Raw genomic sequence first — 17,266 nt, 5'->3', positions numbered from 1 at the left:
CGTGCTGCGCAGTATGCAGTCATATCGGTCACTAATAATGTAGACACCGTAAAGCTCTACTGGTGTTAGTGATCAACTCTAGCCAAGGAGGACATGCCACCCTTCGAACCCATAGTTGCATATGTACTATAATTATAATTAGCTGTCCATAGTTCTAAATAGATTACACATCACCTGATCTGACAGAGTATACGGACATTCCTCTCAAATCTAGCCTCCAAATCAAATTACTGTGTGCACAAGTGTAAGTGTGTAGTTATGGTAGTAAACAGTCAAATGCATGCAATCCAACGAAACTTTTTTTTAATGTTGTTGTGTGTATTTATATATATATATGGTTCATCCATACACCAACCAAATGCTTGAGACCTTCACGATCAAGTCCAATTGTACATGCTTCAATGAAGTATCCAATTGACTTTCAGTGCTCACAACATGTCTTATATCCAACCTGAACACCAAGAGCCTTCTCTTTTTTCGGAATCTAGAATGTTTCCACTTTCGCAAGTGCATGCCACCCATTTTTCTACACCTTAACCAATACATGTGACAATCAATTACAGGAGAAGTCGTTTGCACAGTAACAAAGTTACAGCGGTTTGCGTTTTAAATGGTCTTACTTGATTTAAAAATTGCAGTCTGATACAGAAGGCTAGAGACCTGAACAATATGAAAGTGCTAGTCATTAATTTACAGAGATCAGGCATCACATAAGGTGCTATGAAGTATCCGATATGCTGCATATGAATACACTTGACACCTTACAAATGCCTCTGGTTGTTTTTTGCAAGGCTACTTAAAAATCAAGAACCTTGGCTTGTATATACATAACAAACATGAGAATTTGTTAATGCAGAAATAACGTAGACAACACTACTGCCAGAGGTATAATCTTATCACGCACACCCTTTTGGCCAAAACAGTGAAAATGATGAAACATTTAGTCCCATTATCAATTTCAAATTGTTAAGCCCTCCCGTTTTGTTTAAGTGGGAAGAAAAAAAGAGTTCCGTCATAGTATCCTCCTCCACATTGGATCCCAGAAGACAATGTTGTTCAGAGCTTCTTTTTTCTCTTGCTTCGTGCTCAAGTTCTTGGTTTGTTTTCCCAGCCATTTGTTGCATTTGGTTGCCTTCCCACTTCTTCTGGTGCTATTTCCAATTTGATAGTCAGATTGAAGAGTCAGTGAGAAGAACCAGTTCTGGAACCACTACTTAAGGGAACAACACAAGCTTTTTTCACGTCACTACAATCAGTCAGAGTAATAAAAGGGAGAAGGGATGACTCAATTCATTCCTGGAGCGTTGCCTCCAAAATTGAAATTAGTTGGCACCACTTCTACACTGTGAACTTGTATCCCCATGCTTCTCCGATCATTTTGGATTCTGGAATGAGAAGAAAATAGGGCAATTATACAACATGCCAAACACAATGGAAAGTGTTTATTTCCTATGAAATTAAAACAATCCAATTAACAGCTGGCTTATTATTGTATGACAGGGATACATTTACTTACCATGTGCTGCCCGTCTCTGGTCTGCAAGTGTGCCGATGTCATGAAGATGTTTTCCTTGTTCCTCATCAAGGGTTTGTGTGAGTGCCTGGTACCATGTTGGGTCACGGGTCTGGATATCTGAGTTGGAGAAAAACAGTTATATTTTCCCTCCCCTTTAGATACCATTTACACTTAAGCATAAAAAATTCAACATATTGCATTAATGTCTTCAATCCAAGATATCTTGTTTGGATTGTGTTTTTAGCCCTTCTCAGACAAATGCCTCGATGTCTTCAAGTGAAGAACACGCTGTTGTGGGAAACTGAACTTAGAGACACAGAACGTGACCCTGACCCAGTGACCACAGACAGACAGTGTCCGGTTCCGACTAGTCATCGTATCATCACTGAAGATCTTGTACTAATAATGCACTGTAAATAACAGGCCTCACAAATATGTTTCGTAATATTATTGATTGAGTAAACACTTATTCACTGTTTATATCAAATTTGCGTCCTTAACTTGACGACCCATCACTAGCTTTGTGTGTCTGAAAGGTGGTCTCCTTACTCTGTAGTATGGCTTTGAAGATCTGGTATTCATCCACCAGGTTGTCTTCATCGTCTACAGCTGTGGTGTAGCCCTCCAGTGCAGTCTCCTCTGCGTCGTCCTCATCCCAGTCCTCATCATCCCCATCCTCTCCTGCATGCTTGGCCAGCATCTCCAGGTACTCCTGGCCCTCCTCATCAATGTCATCTTCATCACTGCCCAGCTCGACTGAGGAAAGGCACAATGGATTCAGTTATTACTGATCAATCTACTAACAACTCAAACCATCTACCAATGAAGTGCTCCTTGTAGCTGTATCTTATTCCATTTACTGTAGTAGGAAGATTAAATAAGGGAGTGTCAATGGGACTTATGAGTTCAGAGGACGCACAAATGCTGTACCATTCTCCTCATCCTCCTCTCCATCTTCATCATCTCTTCATCCTCATTCTCGTTCTCTGCTTGACAGGCGTAGGCCCTCTTGAGGCCGTTGAAGAGTAGGATGGCTGCAGGGAGCAGCTGGCCGGCCACCTGGTTGACAGCCTGGGGCCTCTGTTCCAAGTCAATGAGGGCACAGGCCAAGCACACAGATCTTCCTATCCGTGGAGCCTGGGGGGATAACATAAAAATATGATCTTACTGCACATATTTTTTCTCTACTTGATATCAAACTATAGGGGACCAGAGAAACCAGACGAGATTAAATATATTGAACGTGAGCATCTTTCATGGTCTTACCCCAGGAAGCAGTCAACGTCTTTGAGCCACTGGGAGATGAAGTGGTTGGTGATGGGCTCCAGTGTTGTTTGGGAAGCGCAGGTTCTCAGGGTGTTGAGCAGCAGAGGGGGCTGTAGTAGAGGGCAGCGATGGCCACTTGCAGACACATGGTCCTCAGCTCACTGGTCTTCACCTCCTCGTCAGCCTCTCCAGTGCAGCCCCACAAACAAGGGAACAACCTGCAGAAAGTGCTTGCAAAAGAACAGCAAAGGTAAATGTATAGTACAGTGCTTCTCAAAGCGGTTAGTTTGATATTCAACACACTCAAATAAGATTTAATACAGTCGCAGCCATACAAGATTTAGTGTAGAAGCCAGACGCTTACCTGATCAATTCCACGCCCTTTGCACTGCAGAATAACCACCTCCTAGCAGCTTGGCTGCATGACACTCTGGATCCTCACCTGGATCGCCCGTCCAGAACCTGCATGGAGAACAGATTATTAACCTGTTCCCACCAAGCAGAAATACACACCTCAATATAATGTGTGAACACATAACACGTGGCTGTAAGTTACTGTACCTTCTTGCACATGCTGTAGATAATCTCTAGGTATTTAGTGTCAGACAGGAGAGTGTCTGTGTCAACCGTGACATAGTTGTGAAGGAGGGCATCATGTCTGAAACAGTCACCATTTAATATAGTGTGTCTATATAATTCATTTGCATAACGCAAAGCCAAGAGTCCCGGTTGGTGTGCATATACCTGTGAAGTAGTCAAAGCCATCCTGCTGGAAGACCCGAACACCAAGGGAGGAGCTGCCACATCTGTGGGACACCTGCTGGCAGCGGTCAGGCTGCTGGGCCAAGACGGATCTCCTCGTAGAACTCTGTTAAAATCCAACACGCAGGGTGTCAGACAGTAAATATAGGAAAACACCACGAGTGGTCAGTTATTAAATTACACTAGGCACCTCCCCCACTTGCATGTCAGAGGCGGGAGGAGGTTGGAATGTGTGGACAGGAAAAACTTACCCAGGGCGTGCTGCTGCAGGCGGTGCATCACCTCACCTTCCTCCAGTTGCTGGTGATCTAAACAGACCCCATTCATTTAGTTAACACTGGAACACAACACTCACACAGAGACTTCACCATGCGTACATGTGTTGCAACTCTGTGTGATTTGAGGATTTCATTTCAAGTCATTTCCAAAACCAAATTTTGGACACTATCCACTTCATAAATCCTATCTTTATTTACTCAGTCAGCAACCATGGGTTTACAAGATATATCTACTCATTCTTTACCAACATTTTCTGTTCTGGCTGGTTCCAAGCATTCCCGGTCCTGTGCTTCGGCGACGTCGGGCAGATACCACAGTCTATTTCTAGGGGCATCAGCCTCAAAGCACTTTGAAGAGAGAACAGCCAGAGAACAGTGTGTGTTCCCTGGAGCGGGTGGGCAGCTGGAAGTGTGTCGGCAGGCAGCCAGCGCTATGAGTTGAGCTGGGAGGGTTGGGTGTTTGGTTGAATGACTAATAAATCATCAAATGCCAATAGGGCAGGAGCCCATATCCTTTTACTACTGAGGCAGCTTGATTACAAGTACACCCCTGACGGACACCATGGCTGTCCTCACCTCTTTGTGTCCTCCACCACACTGAGCAGTGTGTCTGTTTGAGATCCCATGCTTCACCCCTTGTCGTCTCCTCCCTCCTGTCGCCGTCTGAATCGACCTGGTTGAAGGTCATAGCTGGGGAGAGACAGGGAATAACAGCCATAAGTGGGTTTCCCTGAGAGCAGGGTCTTTATGACCAGACCAACATGAATGGAGAATGTAATTTTATTTCCTCTCTCCATGGCTGTCAAAGCGGATCTCTAAACTGATCAAAGGAAGTACTTCCTGCTCCGGGGCCTTTTATTGAGTCAGGCACTGAGCACACACACTCCTCACCAAGTGCTGTGTCATCTCCACCGATGGGGGTACTTCTTCGTTACTCATCATCTTCTGGATAGGTTGGTGAGTCATCATTCTCCGTTTCACCTCAATGTGCAGGGGGGCCTGCATCCGGCCGGATGAAGTGATATACTCTTTGGCTAGGGAAAGAAAAACCGGGAACACTTAGTGATCATCTGCTATATCATTTTGATTCAAAAAAACATAACTTTAATGTTATACAGCAAAAAAATACTCCATATACACTATTGTGTGTTTCTGAGTCTGACAGTGGAATAGCTAGCTACCTTTCTCCTGGTTGCTATACCTGCAGGGGCGATGGCTCCTCCACTTTTCTGGCATCTGTTGTCGTTGATCGGCAGAGGCGGTCAGCTCCAGGGCTGTCTGCAGGTTCTGTCACTCTTACTGACCTCACAGAAGTAATGCAGGACCCAACAGGCCTATGGGGAAACACCAGGGATGATGGTTAATACAGTTAACCAGTACAAACAGTAAACAAACTTCCTATACTGTTGCTGAATTCTCCTAATTCTAAATTTCTCCTAGACCTATCTCCTGGTGGCGCAGTTCTCAACACTGCATCGCAGTGTTAACTGTCCACTAATCTTTCTCTTTATGGCCGGCACGCGACCGGGAGTCTAGGCACAATGGTGGCCCAGCGTCGTCCAGGGTAGGAGTGCCCAGGATTCTCAGTTATTATGGTTTGCACCCAGGTTTTTTATTCCCACTGGGGCCATATAAAAAAGTATAAAAAAATATGTATTATTCACTAACTAGTAAGTCGCTCTCTGATAACTCTGTAACAAATGACAAAAAATGCAAGAAATAAAGATGTGAAAACCCACTGCAATAAGGAATTTTAAGCACTGGTGTTTTTCCAAATCATTGTCATTAATATTCTTATCACATCTCTCCTTTCTCCCCACTAACCCTGGTCGAATGATCTGCTCTTTCCTTAACCCAGCTCACTGCGGAACGGGGTGTTCTGCAGCATAACTCCATCTGTCTTTATAGACCTTTTTTCTGTTTGGGGAAGAAATGCATTTTTGTTAATACCCATAATTTCATAATGTATTTATGTTGTGTTGATCCATAATTACTTAAATATATAAAACAAAAGTTTTAACATAGTTCACAGTGTCAGCTACCTCATCTGATGAGTATGTGTCAACCAAAGGTCGCAAAGAGATAGCTGTGGTGTCGGGTTCATCACCTTGAGCAGGTTTCCGGCCAATCATGTGCAGGCCCGTCCTTCTTCCTGGGGTCAGAGGTTGGGCTCAGTAAGGATCTGATAACCGAACCCATGGTCTTCTGAAGACCTAGAGATAAAAATGCATTCAGTCAAATGTGCTGCTTCTCTTTATCCTGCTAACTTTTCACATTAACATCACCTTCGATATGTCCAATCTAATCCATGTATAGTGCACTACTTTTGACCAGGGCCCATGGGGTAGTGCACTATGTGGAATAGGGTGCCATTTGAATGTAACCCGGGGGGTTTGTGGGGGAGTAGTGGAGGCTGGCCCGTGGTGAGAGTCAGAGACGTCACAGGTCAGTACTATGATCTCCAGTGGCTCTATGGCTGCAGGTGTGGAGTGAGCACCGCCGCACAGACTGTGAGACAGCCGACGGCAGCACGTAACATGGACAGGCACCACCAACCGTTCACCCACAGCCAAAACAGAATATAACTTCCTCCATGCTAAAACAATACATTACATTTAGAACAGAAAGACTAAGGAGCTAGAGCAACTAAAAGTCCTGCTTTCTTTCAGCTATGCTCCTTTATTTTCCAGTGTTCGCCTGGCTCGACACGTCCACAGACCCGTTCCAACAGCTCTGTACTGTTGTTGGAGCAACAGGGTGCTAATGAGGGACGGGCAGGGAGGAGGAGTGGGCCGGGCCATAAACAAGGGCAGGAGGGAGGCCAGCAAAAACACAGGGTGTGCGTCCCAAATGCCACCCTATTCCCAGGGCTCTGAAAAAAAAGTAGTGCACTATATAGGGAATAGGGTGTCATTTGGGATGGAACCAGGATCACATCATGGCTGGCTGTTGACCGTGGCAGGACCAGGAGGCCCCAGCTTTCACATCAGAACCACAACTCACTTCTTTCCTCTTGTTGCAGGAGGTGAAGAGCAGGGTCTGGGCGGCCGTGGTGGGAGAGATGAAGTCCTCGAACACATCTGAGACAGGACAGAGAGAGCAGAGTCAGCAGATCAGATGGCACATTGCATTGGTTTGTTAGAATAGGTTTACACAGTTACATCTTTTAACTGACCACATCCAGGCAGAGTCTCTGATTCCAGGACATTCCTTTTGGATGACAAACACTACAGAATATTTCTCTGCTTTTCAAAAACAAGAATGGTTCTTACCAAACTTCATGCGGATGTACTCGTATGGGTCCCTCCTCCCACAACTCCTGGTCACTGTCCGTGTAGCACATGAGAGGGAAAAACCACATCCTGAATGATGCCCTGGATATGTGGCTTGAGGTTCTTCCAGGTGACAGCGTGTGCGATTCCCTGGTTAATATAGTTGAGTGTCTGCTGGAGGACTCTGGGAGCCACGTATTGATTCTCCCCTTGTACTGATATAAGACCTTCAGCAGCACCTACACAGACAGACAGATCAGTTCCCTGTGGTTGAGATCAGACTCCCAGGCAGACAGACACAGTTGAAAGGCAACCTTCTGTCCCTCAGTCAATCACAGAGTCATGCGTCACATCATCTTTCAGCTCAGACAAAGCCAAGAGCGGCCTTGGCGCTCACCTGCTGTGCTGCCACAGCGTATCCCTTGAGGAAGAGATCGGCAAACTCTGTTACTCTTTGGTAGTGTTGCCTGGGCTTCCGCCATACCTGGGAGGGGTTGGAAAGAGGCTTTCACAGGTTAATATACACTGAACCAAAATATAAACGCAACATGTGAAGTGTTGGTCCCATGTTTCATGAGCTGAAATTAAAGATTGAAGAAATGTTCCATAAGCACAAAAATGCTTTTCTCTCTCTTCAAATTAGTTTACATCCCTGCTAGTGAGCATTTCTCCTTTGCCAAGATAATCCATCTACCTGACAGGTAATGATCATGCTGTTTAATCAGCTTCTTGATATGCCACACCTGTCAGGTGCATGGATAATCTTGGCAAAGGAGAAATGCTCACTAACAACACTTGAGAGAAATAAGCTTTTCGTGGGCATGGAACATTTCTGGGATCTTTTATTTCAGCTTATGAACCATGGGACTAACACTTTACAAGTTGTCTTTATATTTTGTTCAGTATACAAACATTTAATGGTGCTTTTATGGGTTAGATTTGTGACTCTCAGCTACATACACTGAGTGTACAAAACATTAGGAATACCTTCCCTCAGAACAGCCTCAATTCGTTGGGGCATGGACTACAAGGTGTCGAAAGCGTTCCACAGGGATGTTGGCCCATGTCAACTCCAATGCTTCCCACAGTTGTGTCAAGTTGGCTGGGATGTCCTTTGGGTGGTGGACTATTCTTGATACACACGGGAAACTGTTGAGTGTGAGAAACCCAGTAGCGTTGCAGTTCTTGACGCCTCAAACTGGTGCGCCTGGCACCTACCACCATACCCCGTTCAAAAGGCACTTAAAATCTTTTGTCTTGCCCATTCACCCTCTGAATGGCACACATACACAAATCCATGTCTCAAGGCTTAAAAATCCTCTTTTAACTTGTCGCTTCCCCTCCATCTACACTGATTGAAGTGTTACATCATTAAGGGATTCACTTTCACCTGGTCAGTCTCATGTTTTGTACACTCAGTGTAGAATCGTACTGTGCTGGGGTGGGTTGAGTAGGCTTACCTCTCGAGAGCCTGGCCGGATGTGGAGGGCCCACTTCTTACACTTCCACGCCCAGGGCAGCTCAGGTCTCTCGTCCTCATCCACCTGCAAGGTCTCCTGTAAGGCACAGACGGGGGAGGAGGGTGGCAATCAGCTTTGTTTCAACTAGCAGCAATAAAATAAAGCACACACAAACTACAGCTAATCTGTTTGGGAGCTACTTGATTTGCATAGTCAACCTATTTGTGCTCCCTCCTTGCCCTACCACAGTAAATCTGCCCTCACCGGAGGCACGTCTCTGTCCACCACTGTCTTCAGGATCTCCATCCACTCCGTCAGGTTCTGTCGGTTGATCAACTCCAGGGGAGGTTATACTGTGGACAGAGAAAAGGAGAGAAATCCCGTCCGTTCAATTCAAAAAGCAATTGTCGTTCCAATTGACAGACAAAAAACCCTATACGGCAGTGCAAGTCTGGCATGCTGAGGGGGACAGGTCTTGCCCAGTGGCCCACATGACAGCCAGCAGAAGAAGCCCACTTGGACCAGATGGTCCTCAGCCCTCCCCCTCCTCTATGCTGCCAACCATGCTTTAAAGTGTGGGACTACAGGACAACCATAATCGACCCGTCTCCAAAGCCAGTATTATGGAAGGAGTAGCTAAATAAATGGACACTACAGCTATACATCCACATTTAGACAAATACCCTACAATCAACACAGACTAATATATACACTTAACTTCTAAGACGGTGAGAATGAAGGATGTGGTCAGTAGTACCTGGAAGCGTAGAGGATCTTGAAGAATCTGTTTTTGCACCAGGACAGATTCACTGGAGGGCAGGAGCAGCTGGATGAAGCGGTCCTTCAGCATGGGCATGAAGATCTGCATGGCCGCCACCAGAGGACTGCGCTCGTCCGGCTTCTTGTACCTGTCAAACACACAATCAGAAACATCAGCCACCCGAAGATACAGCAAACAGCTCTATAATACTGTCTGTGTCCCAAATGGCACCCCATTCCCTAAATGGTGCCTTTTGGGACACAAACACAGTCGCTCTATAACAAGGAGTCCTTACTCGTAGTTTTTCACCAGCTGGTAGAGGCAGAGCAGGATGCCCAGCCAGCCGGCGCTGTTATCTGACTGCAGGTAGAAGCCAATCTTGTCCACAATGGCCGTCCACTTGCCGGGGTAGTCGTGCTTAATCATGTGGTGGATGCATGTCGTCAACTGCACTCTGAAGGGTTGAAGAGAGAAGAGAAAGAGGTTGGAAGACGATCTGGTTGATCCGAGCTACCCCTACCACCCCTCCGCAGGCGCTGTGCAGTGAGCAGATCAGCCACAGGGGCGGTCGGTTACCTGATGCGCTCGGAGTGGATGATGGCCTCCACGATGTTGTCACGGATGAACTGCCTGTCCTCCTCGGGAATGTTATTGACAGGCGTCTCCGTGCTGATGCCCGTCTCCCTCGCTCCAGTGCTGGGTCACCATGTTCTTCAGGTAGATCACCCCCTGGGGGAGGGGAGAGGGGGACAATCAATCAACTGTTTGAACATAAGACAGGCTTCATAGAGATCCTATTAAAAATGGATTATATAGTGAATTCGGAAAGTATTCAGACCCCTTAACTTTTTCCACTTTGTTACAGCCTTATTCTAAAATTGATTTGTTTTTTCCCCCTCATCAATCTACAAACAATACCCCATAATGACAAATCAAAAACAGGTTTAGAAATGTTTGCACATTTACTAAAAATAAAAAACTGAAATATGACATTAACATAAGTATTCAGACCCTTTACTCAGTACTTTGTTGAAGCACTTTTGGCAGCAATTACAGCCTCAAGTCTTCTAGGAGTATGACCTTTCACAAGCTTAGCACACCTGTATTTAGGGAGTTTCTCCCATTCTTCTCTGCAGATCTTCTCAAGCGGTCAGGTTGGAAGGGGAGCATTGCTGCACAGCTATTTTCAGGTCTCTCCAGAGTTGTTCGATCTGGTTCAAGTCCGGGCTCTGGCTGGGCCCCTCAAGGACATTGAGACTTGTCCCGAAGCCACTCCTGCTTTGTCTTGGCTGTGTGCTTAGGGTCATTGTCCTGTTGGAAGGTGAACCTTCACCCCAGTCTGAGGTCCTGAGCGCTCTGGAGCAGGTTTTCATCAAGGATCTCTCTGTACTTTGCTCCATTCATCTTTCCCTTGATCCTGACTAGTCTCCCAGTCCCTGCCGCTGAAAAACATCCCCACAGCATGATGCTGCCACCATGCTTCAACGTAGGGATTCGCCAGGTGATGAGCGGTGCCTGGTTTCCTCCAGACGTGACACTTGGCATTCAGGCCAAAGACTTCAATCTTGGTTTCATCAGACCAGAGAATCTTGTTTCTCATGGTCTGAGTCCTTTAGGTGACTTTTGGCAAACTCCAAGCAGGCAGTCATGTGCCTTTTACTGAGGAGTGGCTTCTATCTGGCCACTCTACCATAAAGGCCTGATTGGGGTAGTGCAGAGAGATGGTTGGCCTTCTGGAAGGTTCTCATCTACACAGAGGAACTCTGGAGCTCTGTCAGAGTGAGCCATCGGGTTCTTGGTCACCTCCTGACCAAGGCCCTTTCTCCCCGATTGCTCAGTTTGGCCAGCGGCCAGCTCTAGGAAGAGTCTTGGTGGTTCCAAACTTCCCCAGATCTGTGCATCGACACAATCCTGTCTCGAGCTCTATGGACAATTCCTTCGACCTCATGGCTTAGTTTTTGCTCTGACATGCACTGTCAACTGTGGGTCCTTGTATAGATGTGTGTGCCTTTCCAAATCATGTCCAATCAATTTACCACAGGCTCTCCAATCAAGTTGTAGAAACATCCAAGGATGACCAATGGACACAGGATGCACCTGAGCTCAATTTCAAGGAGTCTCATGCAATGGGTTTGAATAAAGATATCCCTATGTTTTTTTTAACTTTTGCATAACTTTCGCTTTGTCATTATCGGGTATTGTGTGTAGATTGATGAGGAAATGTTTATATTTAATAAATTTTAGAGTAAGGCTGTAATGTAACAAAATGGAAACAGGGAAGGGGTCTGAATACTTTCCGAATGCACTGTATGTAATTCTATGGCAGGCTTAATGTACAGCTGGTATTCCACCCACTTAGATTTAATTCATACAAATTGTATGATATGAAAGTAAAATCTGCTTTGACCATGGGGTTTAAATTGAACCCTTCCAATTCCTATGGATTTCCATGGAATTGCAGCTGGTTAAAGTGGCACAATATTATCCACATCTCTTTAAAATCACTTTACATCAGGGAGAGCTCTGAATTGTTAAGAGTGAGTCAGTGTGACATTGGATGATGTGAAAGAGTCCATCAGCCTAGATAGCAGCAGCAGCGGATCTCATGACCAGCACATTCACTGTGGCTCCTCATGTGCTCAGGTTGAGAGGGAGTAGCAGTCGGCCGGGTGAGGAAGAAGAGTGCTTTTGGGCCCCTTTAAGAGCCCACACCTCTCCTCTCAGCCTCAACACAATAGCATGTCCCTGTTCATTAGCACTCCCCATCCAAGCAAGAAGTCACTCAAATATTCATCCTTCCATTGCCCCCTAGAATTACAGCTCACATCTCTGCCTCCATCTTCAACTGATAAAATCAGAGCAGAGCAGCAGAAAGAGGCCTAACTCCTTGAGTGAGTCATAGAACAGAGGTGTAAAAGTGTAATTTAGTTAGGGGATTGCAATGGTTCCCCCTCCCGTGTTGTAGCTCAGACAGTGAGTCTGAATTTGTAGTACAGGTGTTAATTGTTCTACAGAGCAACAATGGAGTGTCTCTGAGGTCAGTGGCTCCAGGCCGGAGTGGGGGGGCGGGGTTGATGTGGGGCAGGCGAGGCGGTTATGGGGGCCTGCGGTGTGAATACAGGTGAGGCTGTTGATGGGGGGAGGGGGGGGGGGAAAGGCGAGGCGGTTGATGGGGGGTAGGCGAGGCGGTTGAATAGGGGCAGGCGAGGCGGTTGATGGGGGGGCAGGCGAGGCGGTTGATGGGGGGTTCAGACATCAGACTGCTGACACAGATGTGATCACCGTGCTGCTGGCTGGGAAGTCATAATCCTGCCAGTCAGTGCTGACACAGCGAGACCCTCACAACCCCACTACTGTACTCCCCTCCCCATTACTGTGCCCCTCTGCCCAGCCCAACACAGTCCACTACTCAACATCCCAATAGACCACACATTGAGGCAGGGAATAGATGATCCCTGAAATTGCAAATAATGCAATTGCCTATAATATCAGTATGACAGGTTTGAAAAAAGAAACAAACCATGACAAAAAATGCTATTATCTGTCATAAGCAAGCGGGCATTTGTCCTCAATAGGAGAGGGACCTGGGTCTGAACTCACTGCCTTTATGGGAAGCCCTCTGGAATCCCTGGCATTTGCCTGCTGGCTGATAACTGGCTGTGGAATCGCTTGGCTCCTCCCTTTGTGTGTCAGATTACAGCAAATGAGACTCATTACCACGGCACGTCGGGCCAAAGTGCCGAATGGGAAGTTCCTGTGGCTCTCCTGGGGAGAGGTGCCAAGCCAACGTGTAAGCCTCTGTTACCCAATGGCATGCCAGCTATGATCTATCCCGTGCCACCACTGCAGGTACTGCAGTTGCATTCACTTAATGCAAAACCGTCTGAATCAGAGTCAGGTGCAGCAGGGCTCTATGGCAGGCCAAATAGCACATTCACAAGATTGAAGGATAGCATTTCTGCTCAACACACCAGTTCCTGGTCATCTGCTTGACAAGAGGCACACAGATTAGCACCCACTGCATAAGGCAGGATGGGCTGCTGCCATGTTAGACTTTTCTCCAGACTGTCACATTACTATGGTGCTTGTTGAAGCAAAAGCTACAATGTAGAAGAACTGACGAAGTTGCTAGATAGAAGTTGGAACATGATGCTATGGTGAGCACAATTGAATATGCTAGTGTGGAGGCTAGCAGCAGGTTGAAAATGACAGGCTCTGTCTGGCAGCCACTTGAGGACTGCACACATATTTTAAATGTAATAAAAGTCAATGAGCCATTGATCAAGAGCAGATCTTCCTACCATATAATTGCACATCATTACCAGAGAAGCATGTGTGACACATGGACAGGCTATCAACGGCCCCTCACACGGAGTATCTCAAACGTGTGGAATGTTATTTTATAACAAGGGCAGCTGTACCAAGGCAGAATGTCCAGACCGAGCGATTATAGATTTCACTAGAGCTCTCTAGCAGACTAAAAGAAGTGTGAAATCTCAATGTCAATGCAAAGGTAGCATAATAAAGATGGCATAATATACCACAAAAAAACAGATATTTCTATAGTGTGTGTATGTCGGTGCACAAATGTACAAGTTCAGGGAAAATTGGTCAGTCTTTTCACAATATGACTGGTGTCATCAGTGAGGGACCTGTGGCAGTCAGGGCAGGGATCATCTTTGAGAAAGTGTGCTCAGTTCATTTGAGCTACGGGTGTAGATACTCTTCTGGTGAAGTTCCATCTGCAAGAGAGCACGAAACCCCGCCCCACATCATCATAATATCTACCCATCCTCTGAAAAACTCACCTGCTTGTCTGACGGGCAAATCCAACTGATCAGACATGGTGACTTGCAGCAAAGCAGACACAAAATTCACCTGGGTGTGACCCTGTAAATGAAAGCAGAAAAGGATGCATGAATATCAAACACTGATGTGTATTTGACCTACATATCAGCAAAACAAACAATGTATACATACATCTTGAGCCATTTAATAAGAACCATGGGTCGGTCTTACCAACTGCAGATCAAATAAAAAGCAGGAGGATTTTGCCATTTTACCTGGGTATGATGACTGTGCCTGCCTTGTTCATTTGGATGTATATGCTTTATTCATTTGGATGTATAGGTGTAAATGGCTGAACTTAAACTATTCTCAATTAGGGATAATGCAGACAGTGTCAGGTTTTTAGGGAATTGCTATCAGACTACCATGTACTATTTGCAAGTAGGCAAGTGTGACATGGCATTCCTCTCTATTCCTTTGCCAAGTAGATTACATGCCAAAGATGACAGTAATGCCATCTAACCATTATGTTGAGGCATGGAGCTTCATTAGCTGCAGTTTATACACTACAGCTACTTAAGAATGCCACATATGAGAGTTTAAGAAACCTTGATGCAACAGGCACATTATCCGTACAACGGCTTGATGCAGCGTTGGCATCCAATCAATCAACAGTGAGTGTGTCACCTCTCCTCTTGACACTCGCTAATAATGATCAAACTTAAGATATCCAGTACACACAAGAGTGCAACATACTTTTTCCAGAATCATTGATCACATAAAGGGAATGAAAATGGGTCTCAATGCTTTGCCGCCCCCCACCCATCTATCACTTGCTATTTTAAGTGAATACTGTTTAGGTTTAACTGCTCCAGATGAGTCAAATGTAAGCGAGGAAAAATAGCCTCCTCCCCCTCCTTTGCCTGTAGATACCAATGCACTCCGCAACCTCTCCTGGATACCGCACCAACATGACTCAGATCAAACAACAGCATTCTTGTTCTGTGAATTTAAATTCTGGCCTTTGTATATTCTGTTGTCACTAAAACCAAAACAACGACCTCAGATTGTTGAGTGGAGAAGTTAATGTACATTTTATTTTGAGCCTGACTAGGCCTACTCTTATCAAACTAAAGTTACCTAATAATACGTTATCGAGCTGATGACACACAATATGAACATATCACAGAAATAACAACTTGACCTAAAGGTCACTCAAACCCCAGTTTCACGACAACACCGTACATCTATTGTTCTAAGGATAGCACAGCCATTAACAGACCAGAGTATACTTGACACTTGCCCAAGAGAGACTTCCTACTACTAGCTAGCTTTTCACGTCGCGAGCGAAACATAGCTAACTATGTGACCATGCAAGAATTCACGCCGTCCGTATATGTTAGTTAGCTATGGCACGTATACATTTGACATGAAGTCGACATCTAGATAATGATAATAGGCCATGTTGCGCATAACCTTAGCAAATAAAATAGTTAGCTAACATTCGCGAAATTATCTGCGCACGCGGACAGCTCATCGAATGACTCAATTTAATTGATGGAACGTAGCGCTAGCTAGCGAACATTCGCTTTTCCCTTTGGCTTTACTAATGAGGTACAAACAAAACGTTTGCCCCGTTACTACACCCTTTACTAAATACGTAACTATTATTAATGATTGCTATTGTTTACGTTGTGTCTTGCAAGTTAACTAGCGTTCGATAAATCAAACCTACCTAGCTAGTTAGCTTGCTAGTTAGCTTGCTAGTTAGCTACGTTCATTAAAGGCAAAGCCAGCAAACTAAATAATAATCCAACAGCTACTATCGCCTATTAGACGTACATTTATAATGATAGTCAAGCGTTTATCATCAAACTACTTTCCTAACTAATGTTACGCCTGTCAATATGTCCGATTGGTGACATTTTGGCTGGCAACTAGTTTATTTAGTTAGCTAAGTTCAACGGACTAGCTAGTTAGCACTACTGCAGGGCAATGTCAGCAGTAAAAAAACACCTGACACGTGAGGCACTAGCCTAACTGCTAACAAAGATTTTCGGACTTTTCAGCAAACGGTAGTTACACTCGTATACTAGATCGCATGATTTAGTTAGTTTAGACAAAACTGGTATAAATAATGGCATAATTGGTCTTGCCAACGATTCAAACATTGATACATCATCTGGCCAAAAGCTAACTAGCAAGCATCGTCCAACAAGGCTTTTTACTGCGTAGCTAGCTAGTAGCTAATTATCAAGGAAGCTAATGCTAACTTCCCGCACGTTTTTAAAAAAGAACCAGCGAGGGTTTACGGGGTGGATTCGCCGATCTTGACGTTAAAATATAATAGGAAACTATGAAATAACACCCGTAACGTCAAAAAGTCTGATATGTTTCGGTGAATAAATATGTCGAAGAGAATATTTGATCTGTCAAAGTTCTGACCGACTCTGGTCTCCCATGATCACAAGCTAGGAGGACTCCATTCCATCTTGATGTGTGACACAACAGAACAGAGGCCCGATCCACGCCACAACCACCCCAAGTTTTTACCTCGTTCAGCTGTCTCTCCGCGGCCTCACGCAAGTTTGGGTCCATGGTCCCCGAAGGGCCTCGATCAATACGTTAGGATCCATAGCTAAATCTGGTATGGCTCGGATTCAGTATTTCTGTGGTCTATGAATTCCCAGTCAATGCGGCACATGGACGCACGGCTCTTCAGTTACCGGCGCGAAAGGAAGAAGTGAATGAAGTACCCGGATAGATCAGCGCCAAATTTCTCCAACACGTACATCCGCTTCGAAATATTGCACTCTAGGAGTTGTAGTTTTACATTTGTGATATCGCTCTCACATTGTCTTACAGTCAGTAAATAAAGACACTGCTGATAATGAGAACAAAATATAAGCATGTCATTGCAGTTGGCAAGTTGATTTGAAGTTTTCAGCACCATCTTTCATGATGATGTGGATGACATCATAACATCAGAGAACAATCAACATCTAGCTGTTGTATTGAAAACTTAGTCACATAAATGAAAGCTACTAATATTACTACTACTGTAAAAACGACAATAATATACTACATAAACACTAAACGCCGTGCTGCTGTAACATTGTTTTGGAAATACAGGGTGCCGCATGGGGGCACTGTGGGGAAAAGGT

General features: G+C 45.2%; 2 non-coding genes and 1 pseudogene across 2 annotated transcripts; all 3 read right to left on the bottom strand.

Annotated features, from left to right (window-relative positions):
• Positions 1-839: 839 nt before the first annotated feature.
• LOC123488936 lies at positions 840-16,738 on the bottom strand (annotated as a pseudogene).
• On the bottom strand, positions 1,762-1,907 carry LOC121562415. The gene has a single exon (XR_005999510.1). It is a non-coding gene; the product is annotated as a small nucleolar RNA SNORD15 (small nucleolar RNA).
• Positions 6,214-6,386, bottom strand: LOC123488949. Its single transcript, XR_006660354.1, has one exon. It is a non-coding gene; the product is annotated as a small nucleolar RNA SNORA23 (small nucleolar RNA).
• Positions 16,739-17,266: the final 528 nt, after the last annotated feature.

This window comes from Coregonus clupeaformis, unplaced genomic scaffold, assembly GCF_020615455.1.
Source record: "Coregonus clupeaformis isolate EN_2021a unplaced genomic scaffold, ASM2061545v1 scaf2611, whole genome shotgun sequence".
In the NCBI taxonomy this organism is placed as follows: domain Eukaryota; kingdom Metazoa; phylum Chordata; class Actinopteri; order Salmoniformes; family Salmonidae; genus Coregonus; species Coregonus clupeaformis.
Note: the sequence above shows the minus strand (reverse complement) of the source record. Positions and strands in the feature narration are given on the sequence as shown.